The following is an 18,897-nucleotide window of genomic DNA, read 5'->3' on the forward strand; positions in this document are numbered from 1 at the left end:
TATCCGAAACCGTTTGCATTTGATAAAACCGCATTCACGAGGTATCAGATTTTTAAGCGACAATTTTATTTCTCAGTTATTTCCTTTGTGGAAAGGGAGATGAGCACAACTCCATTTTTTGATCGTACTAGATGTTCTATGCATCTTTGACGCTACGTATATCCTAAGAAAGCCATTTGTCTTTTCATGATAGTTTCCATCAGCAATTCTTTAGCGCATCCAGATCTAATCCATATTTCCTCGTTAGAAATGTGATCTTTCCAAATGACTACACGGAGTACACAAAAAGTGCAGTGGAATTACAGGTAGCTTGAAAGATGATAACGTGTTTGTGCATAAATGATGTAAGAGGATGGTGACAGATGAGGACTGTGGAGAAAGTATATTTAGAGGATGAAGCTATTGAGGTTATATACAAATTTAATACATTTAATTAATTTATGAATTTTGAAAGCGACAATTATTGATTCTAAAACAGACGAGAGAATTATCAGTCATTTCTTCCTTTCATAAATCTATAGTGACTATTTTTAACACATCAGTATGAAAGCAATAAATAATCGATATTTGTGAAACTAGCAGGACTATCTAGCATTGCCCAAAGTTGTTAAAAAAAAGAAACAAAAGTTAAATAGCATGTGTGAAATTTTCATATTAAACTCTTTACCTTTTGTCAGATTTTTCTTGTTTTTGTTTAACTTGATGCCTTGAAAGGTTTTAAAAAAAATTTTCTGGTCAGTTTTAAAGTTGTTATATTTCTCTTGTTGCGGTTATGATCGTTATTGTATCAACAAGAATAATAAAATTGAGATTTTAATAACTTTAATTTACTGTAAACATTTTGTCTACAAACAACCTTCAATAGGAAGACGTTTCTTTTACTGACTACCAGCTAGCCAGTGTCGAGGAGAGAGAAAGAGCTAAGCAAAGCTAGTAGTTTTAGTTTGAATATGAAAACATCTTTATGTATTTTTGCATTGTAAAGGAGGCCCATATTTTGAACTTTTGTGGCTGCTAAATAAAGTCATTAAAATCAAAATGAAATATTTAGGCTGTTATGCAATCAACTGAGCTAATTGCAACAATCATGGAAAGCGTTGATAAGTAAACATATTAACTGGAAACTTTTGATCTTGAAATAAAGTTAATCGATATACTGTTTTGTTTTAGTTTACCCCCCCCCCTTACTCGGCTTATGTTAATGTTTTATTACAGAAAAAAAATGTAATCAATTTATTTGTATGTGTTATTGTAAACAGAACAGGTTAGGATTGATTTTGAAAGAAAACATAATCAATGTATTTTTTGTTGTAGTTTAAACCTGAAGAAAAATACTTATGCAATTTATGAATTTTGTTTTATGTAAGGAAAAAAAAATGTAACCGATTATATGCACTGTTTAAGAAAGATGGTATTATACGAAAGAAAAATGAAAGTTTAGGAAAATGTAGCATTGTTAGAGAAAGCATACAAAAGTGCTATTGGTATTAATAAATGCATGGAAGAGTTTTTGCACAGTAACATTTTGACTTATGTATATTTTTATTAAAGATGAATGTTTTTCTAGTAGTTGGAATAAATACAAGTGTGACACCACGTGGCCTGCCGACCCCCAAACATTGTGCGTGCCATGGATTCTTCATTCAACTTCTTATCTGCTTATGGCTGAATAGTCATTTTTCACTTGCGACTGTCTATGAGGAGACGTGGGTCGACCTTGCTTTTTCGATCCTGGCATTCTACTAGATGTTCTATGCCTCTTTGACAGTAAGTAAAATCATTTGTCTTTTCATGATAGTTTCCATCAGCAATCCTTTAGCACATCCAGATCTAGCCCATATTTCCGCGTTAGAAATGTGATCTTTCCAAATGACATTTGTCTCACAAACAAAATTTTCGTGCTATTAATACATTTCTTCATTTTGGGGCAGATAGTCCAGCTTTTGCAACAATATTGCCATCGCTGTATTGCCATTTGGTGAATGGATTCTGGACCATGCAGTAGTTTCTGGTGGGGCCTCTCGATGCCATACTAGTGGGTAATTGTTACGGCTTTACCTTATGTGCTACAAAGAAAAAAAAAAATTTTCCTCTCTTTCTCGTTCTTACTTTCCCTCTCTGTCCTACTCTAACCAAGTCTGTCGACCTGTTCCACAAATCCCAAAAACTCAACATGAAATATCTCAAACAAAAAACAAATAAACGTAGAACTGCATCCTCCAACGTAGACCCCTACTACCATTTCTCCTTCTCCAATACGTTCCAACCTTCCAGAGGTTGAAACCCAATTACAGGAGACAAAACCGGACTTACTCTTTCTAAGCGAAACTGGCATAGGGCCGACCACTTCCCTAGATGAGTTCATATCTCCAGAGAAGACCCTAATTTACCTTATATGTGCTTCTGGGTTGCACTTGTTTACACCACCACATTCATATTTGCGCTCTATCGCCACCACAACAGCGGGGTTACTGTCCTTAAGAGTATATCTGAGAAAATTGACCTCATCCTGTCTGCTCATCCTTCGGCTACCATTCACATTTGCGGTGACTTCAATGTCCATAATGTGGAATAGCTGACCCACTCAAATAAGACAGATGATGAGGGGAGGTTCTGTCATGATTTTGCCATTGCCTATAACTTCACTCAGATTGTTCACGAACCCACCCGTGTGCCTGATACTACTGGTCAGTATGCAAGCCTTCTAGGCCTTTTTCTCACAACTTCCCCTGAGCTATGTTCATGTTCTGTTCTATCTCCCCTGGGATCCTCCGATCACACAGTTGTATCAGTTAAGATAAAAATGAAATACAATAAGTCTTCAGATGTACCTCTCCACCGTACTGTATATCGATACACTATGGCTGACTGGGATAGCTTCCGTACATTCATATCTGATCTACCTCTGTATTCCATGTTTAAAAAGGATGTATCCTCTATAGTATCAGACCTGACCGAATGGTTAATTGTAGGCATAGACCGATTCATACCATCCAAAAAAATTCCAACAAAAACCTAACAGCCAGCCATGGTTCTCCCCAGAATGTGCTGCTGCCATTGCGCACAGAAATCACTTTTTCCATAACTACCAACGTAATAGATGTACTGAGACTAAAGCTGCCTTCAGGACTGCCAGCAACCACTGCAAAAGACTAATAAAAAATGCAAGGGAGCTATATGCTCAGTCTGTCAAATCCAAAGTAGCTGATCAGCGGCTTGGTTCCCACCAGTTTTGGCAAATAGCAAACAGGATCCTGAACAGATGCGTGCGTTCTATCCCAACCATCATCAATGGATCTGAGGTCATCTCATCAGCATCAGACAAGGCCAAACTATTTGCCAAGAACTTTGTAGCTAACTCTACCCTCTGCGACGAAGGTCATCAACTCCCTATATTTCCTCCTACAACAGACAACACACGATGCAACATACAAATATCTGTGCACAAGGTCGCCAAACTAATCAAGAACCTTGATTCCAGTAAAGCAACTGGCTCAGACGGTATTCCAATTATAGTATTGAAAAAGCTTCGACCAGAACTTTCCCCCATACTTACAAAACTGTTTAAGCATTGCCTTAAGGAGAAGTGCTTTCCAACACCCTGGAAAACCTCATCAGTATGCCCTGTATTTAAGAGCTCAGGTGATAAGTCATCTTCCTCTCAGTACAGACCAATAAGTCTCTTGTGTGTCATGAGTAAGTTACTGGAATCCATATTAAATAAAGAAGTAGTCAACCACCTCAGCAGAAATAACCTCCTTAGTGACATGCAATATGGTTTCCGTTCTGCAAGATCTACAGCAGATGTGCTAACGGTTAGTGAATCTCTTGACAAAGACTTCCTTTCTAGTGCAATTGTTCTTGACATATCAAAGGCCTTCGATAAGGTTTAAGGGTCTACTTCACAAGATTTCCATCGGTATAACTGGAAATGTTTTCTCAATAATTAAATCACTTCTCTCTGGTAGGTTCATAAGAGTAGTGGTTGATGGGCAGCAATCAGAGGCCCACAGTATTAATGCTGGAGTCCCTCAGGGTCCATCCTGAGCCCAACTCTCTTCCTGATCTACATCAATGATCTCCCAAAACACATACTTAAATCATTCGTTGACATCTATACTGATGACACGACCATCTACGGCAACACATCAAAGGCTGTAAATGACAAAGCTCTGATTCCCTCTCCTCTGATTTTGAGCGCGTGGTTCAGTGGGGGAAGAGATGTCTGGTTACTTTTAATGCATCTAAAACCAAGCTCCTAACTTTACATCATCAACGTTCTGTTCCTCATCTAGCATCAATTGAAATGGATGGCTCTCGTCTTGGGGAGGCTTCATGTTTTGACAAGCTCCTGGGCTTGACCTTTACTCTTGATCTGAAATGAAACATGTATATCAAGTCTGTTGCCTGGGCCGCTGGGAAAATGGTGGGATCCTTCTACCGCTCCAGAAGATATCTCACTACTGATGCAATTCTCTATCTCTATAAAAGCCAAGTACGTCCAAAGATGGAGTACTGCTGCCACATCTGGGCTGGAGCTTCAAAAAACAGCCTATCCTGCCTTGACAAAGTACAAAATAGACTTTGTGGCTTAGTGGGGGATGCTGTCTTCTCTTCCCTGCAACCTCTCTCCCACAGAAGAGACGTTGCGAGCCTGTCTTTGTTTTATCGTTATTTCCATGGCAAGTGCTCGTCTGAACTCCAATCTCTGGTCCTCCCTCGCCAATCCTTCATGATAAACACTCGTCTAGCTAAAACCACTGTCAGTAATTTTCCCCTCTCTTTATCTGTGCCTAAATCCAAACGTAGATTCCATGAACATAGCTTTTTTCTGAGAAGTGCACGCCTGTGGAATTCTCTTCCGTTTGCCTGTTTCCCACCTGGCTACAACTTGGATGTCTTCAAGTCCAACATAAATAAATTCCTGATTAATCGCTCCCTTAAGTAAGACACTTTATCAAATCTCCAATACCAACTATTACTACGATATTATCCCATTGATTATTGTACACAAAATAACCCTTATCCCCGAGTGGCTTCTGGGCCTTGATAATGGTGATCCCCATGTAAAAAAAAAAAAAAAAATATAACAAGACAGAGGAAACATACGCCTTAAGAATGCAGTGTCTACTCTGGAGCGTGATAATATTGGAGCATAATACTGAGTTAATTTTGATAAATGTTTGCTTATTCTGAGCTCTACACGATCTTATAGCACACTACGATCGTCCTGTAGATGTAATCCATGATCCAAGGTAACTGAATTTATCCACCTGAGTAATTGACACAGATCTAATTGTTAACTCACACATAGGTATGACTTCTTTGCCACATATTAACTAAAAGTCTTCTTTGTATTCAGGTTCAGGCCAAGCTTTTCACTCATTCATTACTATTTCTAGAAGTTTCTGAAGATCTTCCTTGGATGTTGTAAGGAGAATGGTATCATCCATGTAACATAAATTACCTAGTTTACATCCACCCATGGATATCCCAGATTACAGGCTCTATTCAAAGTCTAAATATTGAGCTTCTTTTGTAATTGAGATTCGATCCCTTTGTGAATCATTCATATCTATATAAATTTAGTTTATGTTATCATTTTCTCTACCTAATATCGTGATTATGAGACAAGAAGTAGAAAGCAGCAACCTTAGTAGAAGTTAGTGCCCCCCCCCCATTGATGCTGAATTAAACAGAGCTGAGAGGGATAAATAACAAGGTCTTATGTACGACGTGAAAAGAAATTGGAATTTTAGAAAGATCTCCATCATTTCAGTAATTATAGAAATAATCAGGCTCATGAAAAAGAATTAAAAAAAAAAACTACCTGGCGAATATACCCAGTGAACAAAGTGCAAGAGAGATACAAACAATTGCACTTAAAGAGATAGTTAGAATCTTAAAAAGATCTCTCAGTTGAGAAAAAATCTAGGTTATCCTCGATAGCTATATGTTCAAACATGATATTAATGCAGATGTGCCTCAGGGATCAGTCCTTGAACCTTTATTATTTCTGATGTTCATGAACAACCTCCCTGATAAAATTGTCTGAGATAGGTATACTTGTTGATGGCACCAGGCTCTATAATAGACATGAGAGAAAAATGAATGTATACATATCCAAAGCAATGGCAGAAACCTTAGAAAACAACTTTCACTTTGTAGTGGAATGAAACTGTAAATGGATAGTAATATTTATTGCTGCTACTAAGACAAAACTTCTTTCCATTAACAATTACAACAAACCTTCTCAACCACTGATAGTCATGACTAATAACAACTTACCTGAGAGCTCATCATTCAAACTCCTCGGCTTAGACTTCATAGGCAATATGAATTGAAACAAATACATTGAGGACAGTGCCAAGGCTGCTGCAAAGAAAGTGAACTCCCTTGAACATGCTAGAAAATTACTCACACTTGAGAGTATCTTGACGAAATCACCATTTGCCTATGCATATGCTACATCTGGGCTGATGCATCTACCACTAGTCTCTCCCTCTTAGAATCCAAAAAAGAGTCGCTAATCTAATAGATCCCATACTATCGACCAAGCTCTAACCTCTGTCCCATCACCACAATGTTGCATACTTGTGCCTGTTTTGCAAGTATTTTAATGGAATGTTCTCTGATGAACTCATAGCACTTGTACTCCCTTAACATACATACTCCTGACTAAGCTGAGAGGCAGCAAAATCCCACCCTTTCGCTGTTGAAATTCGTAGATGCTGGAAAGCCTTCTACTCTGATAGTTTCTTCCCTCTGCTAGACTTTGGAATTCCCTGCCTGTTTCTTGATCACCTGACTGTACTAACATGCAGAAGTTTAAATGTAATGTAAACAGACATCTCACTGCTCAACACTCCCCACAATCCCCTGTAGACACAATCCCAAATAGTAGCCCCATAGTCCAAGTGGCAATACATTTTATAATGTAAAAAAAAAGGAGTTTAAGAAAGGCTGCCTGAAGATACCGACTTCCTAAATTAAAATGCACCAAACATTGAGGTTATTGCATATTTTAACCTTTCTCTTTGCAAAACTCAATCAAAGCTAAAAACAACAATAAACCTCTACAAAACAACCAAACCAAACACAATGAATAAATATTTGAAGATGTAAAGAATTTGAAGCATAAAAATTTTACCAAATGCATGGATTCGGCTTTAAATAATTTGAAAAGGGTTGATATGCCCTAAAACAAAACAACCAAATCTCCTTATTTTTTCCCCCCTCTCATTTTGTCTTTTTTATGAAATAATAGCTTGTAAGATAATATAATCATTAATGAAATGGATTAGGCGACTTACAAAAACTTTTTGATTAACATCACATAACTATGTATTTATTTGCTAATCAATAAACTTAAAACTAATTAAAAGCTTTCGAACATTGTTGAGACAAATAGACACAAGTAAAAAAACATTTTTTTTTATCTGTTCTGTTATTTGCAATGTCAGTGAACATATTTACGTTCAAGGTCATTCAATTTTACAAGTCATAAATAAATTAAGCACAGCGCCATTCAATTTTACAAGTCATAAATAAACTGGGCACATCTATGCAGACAACACTACCATTTATGGCAACACTTCAAAGGCCAGTAACGACCAAGATCTCTTTGAGTCTCTGTCCTCCAACCTTAAGCATGTGATGCAACGGGGCAAAAGGTGGCTGGTTAATTTTAATGTATCCAAAATCAAGATTCTATCATTATCTTTTCACCATAAATGCTCTGATCACCACTTGGCCCCAATTTATATGAATGACTCTCATCTTAAAGAAGTTCCCTACTTTGACAAGCTTCTTGGTCTGACCTTCATGGAATTGAAGAGCTACATCAAATTTGTTACCAAGGTCGCTGGAAAAATGGTTGCATCTTTCTACCACTTTTACTTGAATGTTTGTTTTAGTTACCTCTCCTCCATAATGTTGAATATTTTATATGAATTAATTATATAATACTTGTAAGCAAATGTGTGCACTTTGAAAATCGATCATAATTATTAACGAACATTTGAATAAAAAGTCGCTGAGAGAAATGACTACTTTTTATCAAGGTTAGATATCAAGGATAAGGGTTAAGTTCAAATATTTGTGTGGATTGTTCTAGATAGAGATCTGTTGACATCGGCTTTGAAGTTGAGCAAATCTACAGAGAAGCAGTCTCACGACAATGTGCGATGATCGAGAATGACTTACACATATTATTCTGACCAATTCATGAGATCTATTTTAATTTTTATTTCAGTTTTAAATGAGCAAAACATTTGAAATAAGGTCACATAAATAGGTATTCATTTGTTAATGAATTAATTTAAAACTAGTGAAAAAAAATGTAAAAAGTAACTTTATGTCTAACCTTGTCTAGTTCAGACAAGTATACATGAGCACTATTATTTTTTTTGTATCTTTTTTTGTTATTGTTTGTAATGCCGGCAATTTTTTTTTTATCTTTTATATTTATTTTGTTCACCCCCCCCTCCCCTTTCCATAATTTTAAATATTTTATATGAATAGATAACGTGTAAGCAAATGTGTACATTTTGCAAATTGATTACTAGTGTGAATGAATGTTTGAATGAAAAAAAAAAAAATCGCCTCAAGAAATTACCTCGTCTCAATTTAGCCTCAGTGTTACATTTTAATAAATAAACTGAAATGGACCATGAAGGAAGGAGGGGGACAAAAATAAAGGGAGTTTGGTTGATTTGTTTTACAACAGATCGATCCTTTTTCGATTTATGAGAAATCACCTGGTATTGAATTGTCTCCTGGATTACGACGATTTATTGGGATTCAACTGAATATGAATAATGTGTAAAATAGGAAAACAAAGTCTAACATTTAAAATAACTTTATTAGGCCATCTTTGTTAACATGTCAATGAAAGAGAACGAAAGAGTTAGTAAATGAATAAGTCTATGAGTACAGATGAAGACAAACGGTTAGAGAATCCATGTGGTGTTGAATAAATGTTCCATTCATAGTTAATAGATAAGAGTGACATCCACATATCTGTTTGTGATGCTACCACACTCATTTAGAACCTTGATGCCAACAAAGCAACTGGCCTTGACGATAGTCCAGTTATAGTACTCAAAAAGCTACAACTGGAACTAGCACCCATTCTTACAAAGCTGTTTAATTGATGCCTAAAGTAGAAACGCTTCCGAACATCTCCATTAGTTTACCCAGTTTTTAAAAAATACTGGAGATTGGTCTTCTGCATTTTAGTACAGACCAATTAGTCTTCTGTGTGTCATGAGTAAGCTGCCTGAAATAGAGAATTTGTCAACCACCTCAGCAAAAACAACCTACTCAGTAACAAGCAATATGATTTCCATCCTGCAAGATCTACAGCTGATGTACTGACTGTAATTTCATACAGAATCAGTTAATCTATCAACAGGGATTTCCTCTTCAGAACAGTAACTGTTGGCATAGCAAAGGCGTTTGATAGGTTTTGGCATAAATGTCTACTTCACAAGATTTCCAGTTATGGAATATCTGAAAATGTCTTTGCAACTATCAAATCTTTTCTCTTCAATAGGTTTTATATAAGTGATCATCAATAGACAGAAGTGCCTCAGGGATCCATCTTGTGCTCAACTCCTTTTCTTCATCAATAATCTCCCAAATCACATTCTAAGTTCATTTTTCGTATATACACAGATGACATAATCATCTATGGCAACACTTGAAAGGCCAGCAATGACCAAAATCTTTTTGAGTCTCTCTCCTTGAGCATATAGTGCAATGGGGTAAAAGGTGGTTGGTTAATTGTAACACATTCAAAACCAAGCTTCTATCTTTTCACCATAAACATTTTGATCTCCACTTGACCTCAATTGATGAAATTGATGAATGATTCTTATTTCAAAGAAACTTGCTGCTTTGACAATCTTCTTAGTCTGACCTTCACTCCTGACCGGAAATAGAGGACCTACATAAAATCTGTTGCCAAGGTCACTGGATAAATGGTTGCTTCATTCTACTGCTCCAGAAAATATCTCATCCCGACACAATCCTCTACCTGTATAAGAGCTGAATACTTCTTAAAATGGAATACTGTAGCCACATCTGGAGTTGCTTGGAGCATCCTATCCTGCCGTGATAGTTTAAAACTGTCTTCGAAATCTTTCTCGCAACTTCTTTCCAACAGAAGAGATGTCATGATCCTGTCTCTACTCTATCATTATTTTCATGGCAAATGCTCATCTGAGATTCAATCTATGATTCCTCCTAGCCAAACTTTCACAAAAAAAAACAACAACCACTATCAACAATTTCTTCTACTCTTTATCTGTACCTAAATCTAAACACAAATGCGATGAACAAAGTTTCTTTCCTAGAATTGCCTACCTGTGGAATTCTGTTCCACTGGCCTACTTTCCAGCTAACTACAACATGGTTGTCTTCAAGTCCAATGTAAACAAGTTCGTTGAGTCATCCTCTTAAATATTCTGATTATATCCAATTTCCACCACTAACTATTACTATGCTATTGTCTTGGTAACCACCATACATTCATTAACTCTTATCATCAAGTGGCTTGGGCCTTGATAAGTGGTGACTCTCTTGTAAAATAAGAAAAAAAAGAGAAAGAAAAAAAAACAAAGAAAAAGAAAAGAGTTCATATAATAAAGTCTGTATGTATGCAGGTGTCATAGTCAAGCTGTATGTACGTATGTTTAGGTGAGTGTGTTACATTGAGATCTTGTATATACAGCTGCCACCATATTAAATTCTTGGGTCTTTCTAGAAGTGTAAGCCATTTTTAGTTTCAGAACAGTTTCAGATGGTTCGCTGTTACACACAAGTCCTGGGAGGTGACTTGTTTGTAGTAGACAGTTCTACAGAACAAAATATTCTTACCGTGTCAAGACGGAAAAGAATATGTGAAATTGTTCCAGAAAAGGTTTAATATTTATGAAGCAATTCTGGTTTCTGATTGGTTGGTAGCAGAACGTGAATTAATTTGATTCGTCAGTTCTTAGCAGCAACGTTAATAAATAGAATCGTCCGACTGTGTAGGATAATACCCTATTATAACACTGTTGTGATGGGATGTCTCCTAGCGGCTTCGGCTGCAGGGAGACAGGGTAGTACACGTCAAGGATTCGTCACTTGACACTCAGCCTAACAGGTGAGGGGCCGGGAACCGGCCCAGCACCTGTTGGACTGAGGTACGCCGCCTGGGTAATACCTAGGAGGTCCACCCTCTCAGGCCTTGCCACCGGGCTTTCCGGTGGGGCAAGTTTATTGCTTGCTGCCTGAGGCGCCCCGACCGGGGGAATGCCGACGGGGTTACTCAGGCAATTTTTAAAATTGCAGGATTGCCCCTTCTTTAGGGGAGCCTGCAGGGTTCCCACTTTCCGGCCTTGTGCCACATTTTGCCGATGTGGGCGGTAATTAAATAACTACCCCATTATAACACCAAAATATTGCAACATCCTCCCTATTTTTTTATAATGGGGAAGTTCCTTGTGTTTGTTCCGCTCAAAAATAAATATATATTTTTATATTCACTTAGATATAACAAAAATTAGAAATCATTTGGATCTTAGAATTTTAGCATTTAAAAAGACGCCATTTTTAATTGTGTTCAAATGTCAAAAAGGAAAATTACAAAGAGTTTTTTTTTTTTTTTTAATTTTTTTTAAAGCAAAAGTATTAGTTACGCATTCATAGGTTAAAGTGTTAATACAAATAAAATGGATACAGTTTAACGTCTTGTCCAGGACTAATTTTTTTTTTTTTTGATATATAGAAATCTATATACATACAGGGCAGTGAAAAAAAAAAAATTATTCAGTCGAATTCCCCAACAAGTTTTGAGAAAAAAACGTAACTTTATCCTTGTTGCGGGTTTCGTAAATACATCAGCGATATTTTGTTCTGATGATATGTAATTCAAAATAATGGATTCCTTTTGTATCTCGTTTTTTATGAAATGGTATTTTATATTTATATGCTTAGATCTTTGGTTGATTATCGTGTTCTGTGCTAAGACTATACTGGCTTGATTATCACAATTAATTACTACGGGGCTTTTAATTAATTGTGGCTCTAAAATAGTCTTTAGGATATTTTTAAGGTAGAGTGCTTCCTGGGTCGTGTGTGTGATCGCGATAAATTCTGCTTCACACATAGAGAGAGATACAATCTGTTGCTTTTTAGATTTCCATGAAATAATAGGCCCATTTTCAGAGAGTCTGAAACAATATCCAGATACACTCTTGCGATCTTTGTCGTTTGCCCAGTCTGAATCCAAAAAACCTTCTAACTTTAGGGGATTTATTGATTTTCTAAATACTAATTTCTGTTCTTTAGTTCCTTTTAAATAACGCAGGATTGTTTAGCTCTGTTTAAATCCTTCATTGTCTGTCGTGATAATTTTTGTAACAGTTTTGTTACTGTATAGCATATGTCGGGCCTGGTTGCAGTCATTAAATATATAAGACTACCTATAATTTCACGATATTGTGTGTCATTTATTATTTCAGATTCTGTGTGTATATTTTTATTAATATCATTTTCGACCGGTGTAGAGCATTTCTTGCACTCTCCCATTCCAAATTTTAATAGTATTTTGTCGATGTATCTCAATTGAGTCATCGTAACAAGTTCTTTGCTTTGAGTAAATTCTATCCCCAGAAACCAGGATATTTTGCCAAGATCGGTCATTTTGAATCTTTTACTTAATTTGTTCTTAACATCAGTTAACATTATGTCACAATTTGATGCGATTAAAATATCATCGACCCACAAAACCAAAATCAGTAGTTTATCGTCTTTGTGTTGGGTATATAAACAGGGGTCTACAGTGCATTGTCTAAATTGTTGTTTAATAATATAATCATGAAATACTATGTTCCAACACTGAGCACTCTGCTTTAGACCATATACTGACTTGTTGAGTCGCCACACGCTATTTTTATTTTTCATTATAAATCCCTCTGGAGGGGTAATATAAATTTCACAGTCTATTGGGGCATTCAAATAAGCATTTTTTACGTCCATTTGATGGATGTTTAGGTCATATTGTGATGCGACTTGCATTAAAATTCTGATTGTCGTTAGGTTTGTGGTCAGTGAAAACGTAGAAAAATATTCTATACCGTAAATCTCAGAGTACTATTTAGCAACAAATCTAGCTTTGTACTGTTCTACGCCTGATGCTGCACTCTTTTTTGTAAAGACCCATCTGGTAGAAATAACATGTTTATCTCTTGGGAGAGGCACTACCGTATAGGTATCATTTTCGGTTAAGGCATCTATTTCTTTTTTCATGGTAATTTTCCATTCATCACAATGTTCTGAATTAATTGCTTCGTTGAAGCTTTTTGGTGCATTTTCCATTGAATAGCAATAGTCAATTTGATAATCTTTTATATTGTCGACCACAAAAAAATCGGGTCGCCTTCTATTTCTTTTGGGATATCTTTCGACTTTATCATCATCATCATCATCATCATCATGGACACTCTCGTCTCCGTCATTTTTATTGTTTTTTTTTTAATTATTTGAGGTAATATGATTTCATCTTCTTCATATGACGGGTTTTCGTCTGTAAAATTAAACGTGTCTGTGAATTTTACACATTGGATTCTTTTTATTTTATTTTTTTCTGGAAAAAATATTAAATTGGCTGGACTGTTTTTATCGTATCCAAGAAATATACCTCTGTTGGCTTTAATATTCAATTTACTCTTTTTCTCTATATATGCGAAGCAAGTTGAACCAAATATATGCATTCTGCTTAAATTTGGTTTTTTACCGCAGAAAGATTCATATGGAGTTTTAGATAGTGTTTTGTTAAAGCACATGTTGCATATATAGGCTGCCGCCATAAGTGCATAAGTCCAGAGGTTTTTAGAGAGTTTTGATTCAATGAGTAGGCATCTTGCCATTTCAAAAAGTGTCCGCCACGCACATTCAGCAGTCCCGTTTTGGTGTGGCGATCTAGGAGCTGATGTTTCATGCCTGATATGATGGTTAATTAGTAAAAGTTCAAAGTCTTTATTGGTGAATTCCGTACCGCTGTCAGAGCGAATACACTTGATTTTACCGTAGGGGGCCATGTCGGCTAGATATTTCTTAGTTGCTAGCAGGGTATCAGATTTGTTCTTTAAAAAGTAAACCATTATTAAACCTGAATGGTCATCTATGAAATTCAACACATATCTATAATGTTCTTTGGCCATCGGTTCTATGGGACCGTTCAAGTCACAATGCACCATCGATAGGATTTTTTTTGGCCTTTTTGTCTGGTATCTTGTTTTGATAGTTTGTCATTTTCCCTTGCGTACAGACGTCGCAGTTGAAGTTTTTTGATGTTTGTATTTGCATTCCATCAACTACAGTCGGCAACTTTTTGATATCAGGAATATTGCAGTGTCCAAGAATTTTATACCATGTCTGTAGATCATGGCAGGCGGTTTTTGATGGGACTACGCTATTTAAATAATATAGTCTTCCATTTTCTTTAATGTCGAATACAGTTCCATTCGGGTATACCAGTTTTGATTTATTGGGGCTAAAGTTTATATTCACACCTTGTTTTGTGGCAGCTTGTACAGAAAATATATTTTGTTTAAATTTTGGGATTAGAAGAGTGTTTTCTAGAATACAGAAACACAGTTCACCTTTATTGTTCTTTAGCGAGATTTTCGCATTGCCTCTTTTCAAAACGATATCATTTACTCGACTCCCATCAGCTAGTTCTACAAAATGATTTTGTGGCTTAAAGTTGGGATCAAAATTGATAAAATCAGATTCCTTTGTAATCACATGTGCCGTGGCCCCACAATCGACAAGAAAATTATTATTGTTTGTTGAAGCATTAAATGTACACGAAGATAAAAATGTATGTTCGCTAACAGAGCTCTCTACATTTTTAATGTAGTCACCATTTTGAGTCCTGTATCTACATTGGAAACTCTTGTGATTAGGTCGTCCACAATTATAGCAAATAATTTTTGTATTTTTCTTAGGAAAAAACTTGCTTTTGGCAAAGTTGCGTTTTTTATTCCTGGCATGGGTATAATTCGATTTTGGTGTTTTTATGTGTATATTTTCAAATTTCATGATATTTGTGGATTCGTTTTTTTATGTGATCATCTTTTCAGTTTCTTCGTAACTTCTGAGTGCTACCTTGAATTGGCTAAAAGTCATGGGTTTTTCTTTCTGGGTTATCACGGTGATAAATGGCTTGAAATCACTCGGTAATCCCTTAAAGACCATGGAAATTAACAGACTGTCACTTATCACTCCACCAGACATTTTTAAAGAATTTACAGTTGTCTCGGCTCTTATAATATAATCAGTAATAGTTTCAGCTTCCATTCGTTTTAGAGAGGTCAGTTCAGTGTATAAAGAAATAATTTTGGGTTTTCCTTTCGATAAATAATGCTCTCTCAATATGTCGTCCAGGGCTTCTCTCATTACCAGTGATAGACTTCGGTCATCTAAACACTGTATTAACTCCACAAAGACAGTTGCGTTCTTTTCAATGAAGTCGGGGTTGCTTCTGTTTTCAGGTTGTGTTTGTAGTACTTTGTGTAGCTTTTGGATTCGTAGATATTCTAGAAATTTAACTTGCCACAATTCGAATTTTGATTCGGATCCATCGAAATAAAGACGCACACTGGGTGCATAACCTCTAGAAGTGTAAGCCATTTTTAGTTTCAGAACAGTTTCAGATGGTTTGCTGTTACACACAAGTCCTGGGAGGTGACTTGTTTGTAGTAGACAGTTCCACAGAACAAAATATTCTTACCATGTCAAGACGGAAAAGAATATGTGAAATTGCTCCAGAAAAGGTTTAGTATTTATGAAGCAATTCTGGTTTCTGAGTGGTTGGTAGCAAAACGTGAATTAATTTGATTCGTCAGTTCTTAGCAGCATCGTTTATAAATAGAATCATCTGACTGTGTGGGATCATACCCCATTATAACACTGTTGTGATGGGATGTGTCTCCTAGCGGCTTCATCTGCAGGGGGACAGGGTAGTACATGTCAAGGATTCGTCACTTGACACTCAGCCCAACAAGTAAGGGGCCGGGAACCAGCCCAGCACCTGTTGGACTGAGTTACGTCGCCTGGGTAAAACCTAGCAGGTCCACCCTCTCAGGCCTTGCCTGAGGCGCCCCGACCGGGGAATGCCGACGGGGTTACTCAGGCAATTTTTAAAGTTGCAGGAGTGCCCCTCCTTTAGGGGAGCCTGCAGGGTTCCCACTTTCTGGCCTTGTGCCACATAATGCTGATGTGGGCAGCATTTAAATAAATACCCCATTATAACACCAAAATATTGCAACAGTCTTCCTGTCAAACTTAGGGCAAGATAACTCAAGATGGGTTAGAGTTGGGTCTAGACAGAAATTTTGAGGTTGATCCAAACACAAATTAGTTGTAAGCAGTACCATCTTGTGGCTGAAAAAGAGGAAGAAAGGAGTTGGCGATCCCTTTCATAATCTCCCATCATATGCTCAGCTCAAAATTAAATGCCTGCACCAACCAGAACTCAGCTTAAAAATTAATTATTGATTCAAAATATTGCTGCTGTTGTTGCAGATGTTGCTTGTAGTACCACTGCTAGAAATGTGTATTATATTACAACATTTTAATACAGAAGAACCCCAGGATACGTTTTTTTTCAGGTTACGATGTGGAATACAATGTTTTTCCGAACCTAGTTACAGTATTTTCCCCGTCTTACAGTGTTATTTATGTTATTTGATTATATACTGTACTGTATTTATTACTAATTTTTAATGCCGTACCCTGGGATTCTACTGTAAATATAAAATAAATTGATAAACTGAAATGAAGCGTTTCTTTATTTGATTGACCTGTGCCCCGGGTTATGACAATTTATGTCGTAATTCTGTCCTCGTTGGAAAGCAAGTAATTATGGATATTTGTTGAATTACAAAGATTAAAATAAACAAAAAAAAAAAACGATACTTTTTAACTGTGAAAATGAATATAAAAAAAATTGATCTTGTACTTAATATTGCCCACTTTTTCTGTGCAAGTGAATACAAACAAGAATAAATTATTTTTGACACTTGCATAATATAAATCTTTTATTAACAGGAGGAAAAGTTATTGTTGTTTAATAGATCGTCGCCTGCTTGATAGGTCCTAAACTGTTATCTAAGCTGCAACCTCTGTCGCACTGACGAAATGTTGCATCCCTCTGTTCTGCAAGTATTTTAAATGGTGGATGCTCTGACGAACTACAAGCCCTCCCTCAACATAATTACCTCCGATGAACACCAGCAAAATCCCACTCCTATTCGGTAGAGATCCCTAGATGTAAGAAGGTCTTCTACTCTAATAGTTTCTTTCCCAGAACTGCTAGATTTTAGAACTCTCTTCCAGGTTCCTGCTTTCTCAACTGTACTGACATGCAGAACTTCAAGTGTAATGTGAACAGACATCTTGCTGCTCAACTCCTTACATAGTATCCATACAAATTATAGCCCTGATATAGTAGCCCTCTACCTCAAAGTGGCACTGTGCCTTGTTTGGAGTGAAAATGGAATTAAAAAAAAAAAAAAAAAAAAAAAAAAAAAAATTGAAAGGTCATTACCAAAGAGAAAGACGACACCGCAAGATATATTTTTTCTTTTTTGATTATGAAGAAGTGAATAGCTTTCCTCTCCCTCCACAAATTTTGTGACAGTATCTTCTGAATATTAGTATTGAATCCTCACCACCAATGTTTGTTAAAGCGAGTGAAAGAAAATGTTTGATGCATATAATGGAGACATAATACACATACGGAAAAAAATATGTACATTTTTATAATTCAAGATGCTGTTTAGAAGTGTTCATAACGAACAAAATGGGAATGTTTCATATCTGTAAAACTACAAAATTTGACATGAAAATAATTGTCCAGCAGTTGTAGAAGTAATTTAAAAAAAAAAAAGCAAAAAAAAAAAAGCAATATACTATAAAAGAAGTGTAAATACTATTAGATAATAGCAAAAATAGATTGAAAAATGGTGAAAACAGCTTACATCTGTAGCAGCACAAATTCAAAGTCCTTACTATTTCATATTTTCGTCAGTCGACAAAATACTAATTCTGACATACAAAGTTACCATCAGCAGTGGACACACGCACACACACAAGAATCATTGTTTTATTTGAATAAACTCTTTTTTTCTACCAAAAACCAATCCAGGTGGAGAAATATTTGGAGCAACAGCGACACCTGGAATATCAAGGATGCTTTATAGCAAATTTTGTATAATTTTGTAGTTTTGAAGCATATAAATAACCAAGAGACAAACAAAAATATTTCATTTATAGTATAGACTAGTGGGGATACCCGACGTTGCCTGGGTATGTCAAGGTAGTGTTGTAAGGAACACTTAAAAAAAAAAAAGTGGCAGTAGTGGGGGGGGGTCAAAACAACAGTAGGCAGTTTGGGTGGAAAGAGGTGTTAAAAAACAAAAAAGTATATATTTATCATACATATTTTACTTTTGAAACTGCTACTATATATTGGGTACAATAATCAATAAAGTATTTGCTCTATAATAATAAATATGAAATCTACATGAATTAAAATATCAGTATATTTATGACTCCGATAGGCTCATAAGAGTAGTGGTTGATGGACAAAAATCAGAGGCCTGCAGTATTAATGCTGGAGTCCCTCAAGGGTCAATCCTGGGCCCAACTCTTCCTGATCTACATCAATGATCTCCCTAAACACATACTTAAATCATTCATTGACATTTATGCTGATGACACGACCATCTACGGCAACACATCAAAGGCTGTAAATGACAAAGTTCTCTCTGATTCTCTCTTCTCTGATCTCGAGCGCGTGGTTCAGTGGGGGAAGACGTGGCTGGTTACCTTTAATGC

The sequence above is a fragment of the Euprymna scolopes genome, chromosome 15, assembly GCF_053919585.1.
Source record: "Euprymna scolopes isolate OS-2025 chromosome 15, ASM5391958v1, whole genome shotgun sequence".
In the NCBI taxonomy this organism is placed as follows: domain Eukaryota; kingdom Metazoa; phylum Mollusca; class Cephalopoda; order Sepiida; family Sepiolidae; genus Euprymna; species Euprymna scolopes.